This window comes from Macaca fascicularis, chromosome 7 (genome assembly GCF_037993035.2).
Source record: "Macaca fascicularis isolate 582-1 chromosome 7, T2T-MFA8v1.1".
Classification (NCBI taxonomy): Eukaryota; Metazoa; Chordata; class Mammalia; order Primates; family Cercopithecidae; genus Macaca; species Macaca fascicularis.
The window spans coordinates 115,977,006-115,980,947 of NC_088381.1; the positions used below are offsets into that span (position 1 = coordinate 115,977,006).

Consider the following 3,942-nt stretch of genomic DNA (forward strand, 5'->3'; position numbering starts at 1 on the left):
TCTCAACTACAAATCCCAAAACACTGAAGTATACGTTTTTTCTTACTTTTAAATGGTGAAAGAGAGATTTCCAGAGAGTTGTTCTTTTTACATACAATGAACACTTTGGTAGTTGTGGAAGAGACTGTTGCCCTAACAGTAGAACAGAATTCCAAATCATCCCAGATAGTTAGATTGGTCAATCACCAATATTCTTTTAAGGAACTGGCTTTTTTTGTATGTTCTTAGTCTATCCCATATGGTATACACACATGCACACACACACACATACACTTTAAGTTACACACACATTGTGTATATAGATGTGCATGTGTGTGTATGTACAGGCCATTTGGCCAATTAACTTCATTTCCTTCCAGTCTACATATCTATGATAGAATAATAGACCCTATCATCCTATTATCATCTAGAATTGTTTCATCCCTAAAATTCACCTCTAAAACTATTCTTCCCCCTCCCTGGCCATTTCACTGTCTATCGGTCTGAACCTCATTCTAATTATACTTGTATTATTCCCATACCCTAGAACTGGACTCTTTTTTTTTCATAATCCGCACAAAGCCCCAATGTACCATCAGTCCAATGGCTGTTTTGCTAATACTTGTTCTCCTTAACTCTGGTGTTCCATTATTTTACCAGAAAGAATCTCATTCCCAATTGATTCAAGTTTCATCATATGTGTTTTTTACACATAAATGATAAATGCATCAAGAGGAAATTACAAAGTATATATATATTCAAGGTTTTAAGAAATATAATTTTAATCTATATGATAAAATAATGAAGAAATGTAAAAACAACCTTGCTATCAAAAACAAGAAAGTACATTAGTTTTCTCAGTTACGTTTTATTTCTTTTTTTTTTTTTCTCATTAAACTTTTTTAATGGGTCTCAAAATTCTGTGACACATTTTTTGGTCAAGTTATTTCCATTAAAAAGTACTGATTTTAAAAACTAATAACTTAAAACTGCCACACGCAAAAAAGAAAACCAAAGTGGTCCACAAAACATTCTCCTTTCCTTCTGAAGGTTTTACGATGCATTGTTATCATTAACCAGTCTTTTACTACTAAACTTAAATGGCCAATTGAAACAAACAGTTCTGAGACCGTTCTTCCACCACTGATTAAGAGTGGGGTGGCAGGTATTAGGAATAATATTCATTTAGCCTTCTGAGCTTTCTGGGCAGACTTGGTGACCTTGCCAGCTCCAGCAGCCTTCTTGTCCACTGCTTTGATGACACCCACCGCAACTGTCTGCCTCATATCATGAACAGCAAAGCGACCCAAAGGTGGATAGTCTGAGAAGCTCTCAACACACATAGGCTTGCCAGGCACCATATCAACAATGGCAGCATCACCAGACTTCAAGAATTTAGGGCCATCTTCCAGTTTTTTACCAGAACGGCAATCAATCTTTTCCTTTGGCTCAGCAAACTTGCATGCAATGTGAGCCGTGTGGCAATCCAACACAGGGGCATAGCCAGCACTTATTTGGTGTGGATGGTTCAGGATAATCACCTGAGCAGTGAAGCCAGCTGCTTCCATTGGTGGGTCGTTTATGCTGTCACCAGCAACGCTGCCATGACGAACATCCTTGACAGACACATTCTTGACATTGAAGCCCACATTGTCCCCAGGAAGAGCTTCACTCAAAGCTTCATGGTGCATTTCGACAGATTTTACTTCAGTTGTAACGTTGACTGGAGCAAAGGTGACCACCATACCGGGTTTGAGAAGACCAGTCTCCACTCAGCCAACAGGAACAGTACCAATACCACCAATTTTGTAGACATCCTGGAGAGGCAGGCGCAAGGGCTTGTCAGTTGGACGAGTTGGTGGTAGGATGCAGTCCAGAGCCTCAAGCAGCATGGTTCCACTGGCATTGCCATCCTTACGAGTGACCTTTCATCCCTTGAACCAAGGCATGTTAGCACTTGGCTCCAGCATGTTGTCACCATTCCAACCAGAAATTGGCACAAATGCTACTGTGGCTACTGGTTGTAGCCAATTTTCTTAATGTAAGTGCTGACTTCCTTAACAATTTCCTCATATCTCTTCTGGCTGTAGGGTGGCTCAGTGGAATCCATTTTGTTAACACCAACAATTAGTTGTTTCACACCCAGTGTGTAAGCCAGAAGAGCATGCTCTCGGGTCTGCCCATTCTTGGAGATACCAGCTTCAAATTCACCAACACCAGCAGCAACAATCAGGACAGCACAGTCAGCCTGAGATGTCCCTGTAATCATGTTTTTGATGAAGTCTCTGTGTCCTGGGGCATCAATGATAGTCACATAATACTTGCTGGTCTCAAATTTCCACAAGGAGCTATCAATGGTGATACCACGTTCCCGCTCAGCTTTCAGTTTATCCAAGACCCAGGCAGACTTGAAGGAGCCCTTTCCCAACTCAGCAGCCTCCTTCTCAAATTTTTCAATGGTTCTTTTGTCGATGCCACCGCATTTGTAGATCAGATGGCCAGTAGTGGTGGACTTGCCTGAATCTACGTGTCCAATGACGACAATGTTGATATGAGTCTTTTCCTTTTCCATTTTGGCATTTAGGGGTAGTTTTCACGACACCTGTGTTCTGGCGGCAAACCCGTTGCGAAAAAGCAGTTACGTTTTATTTCTATATAAAATGTAAATTACCTTTGACTGTTATTACTTCTATTTTCAATGAGGTATGTTCTCAGATTTTCTGAGAACACAGCAGAACAAGAGAGACAAATAGCATTTACCCTCAAGAAGCTTAGAATCTATGAGGAAACAGAGGTACTTTTAAAGGATAGAAATTATAAAAATAATTATTCATTTATATATAATATATATATTTATATATAACATATATAAGTTCCTCAAAGCAAAAGCAGAGTGTACAGTGAGAGCATGAAATATAGATGACTGACTTAACCTGGGGTAATTTCCTGAAAATTGATGGAAAAAAGTTGCTAATTAGAAGGAAAATATTAAGGGGAAGGAGAAAAAAATATTGCAACAATTAAGCTTAGCATGTAAGAACACAATAAAACAGGAAGGAGTTTGCGGCAAACAAACAAACTAGGCTCCTGGAAACAGTGATCAAGGAGAAAGGGTGTTTCCTGAGAACTCTGGGTGATTGACAGGAGGCATGTTGTAAAGTTATCTCTACACTTTTTAAAAATTTGGAACATGTAACAGGAAGATATTTAACGCTATAAGCATTTGAATGAGATTGAAATATCTACATGTTAGCAATTTAATTATAACTATTTCAGTGACAGTTATTGGTTTGGAAGAGAAGACAGGATTACACAGGTAGAAACTTGTTAGTAGATTATTGCAATACTTCCATTAAAAAAATGATAAATTGTTCCTTAGAGTGCAGATAGTGATGATCTTTCTTTTTCCTATGTGTATCTGGATGTAATGCCTGAAACAGCTGCAGCCATCCTGCAATCGGCTGAGGATGAAGCCACACAAAGGATGAGCAAGCAAAAAGAAAGAAAGAAAGGACCTAAGTCCTGTATAATGTCATTGAGTCCTAGAATCAATTAAGCCTGACGCTGCACTAGGATTTCTAGCAACCAGAATTGAGGCCCAGTAAAAAGACCTCTATGGTAGAGTACAGACTTTAGTGAAAGCTGAACAACTGAAATTTCTTTAGAAGTTAAGATTTCTTCTTGTGCTAGAAAATTCCTTAAAGAGTTATAAGCAATGCCTTGAAAGTTTAGAATTTGAACTAATCCTATTCAAATCTAAAGTATCAAACACTGTCTTGATCAGAGGCTCAGGCTTGATCTTATAAATGAAAGGCCATTTATAGGCAATTATAAAGAACATTGGTTTATAGTTAGAGATTAATAAAATATATTCTTTCTATCTGAAGCTCCTATATAATGAAAGACTGAAAAAATATATATTGGATATGTCAAAATCCAAGAGAAATATTTGATGATGATAAT

The 3,942-nt window shown here is 38.2% G+C and overlaps 1 pseudogene; it reads right to left on the bottom strand.

The window, feature by feature from the left end:
* Positions 1-845: 845 nt before the first annotated feature.
* LOC102125539 (elongation factor 1-alpha 1 pseudogene) lies at positions 846-2,615 on the bottom strand (annotated as a pseudogene).
* Positions 2,616-3,942: the final 1,327 nt, after the last annotated feature.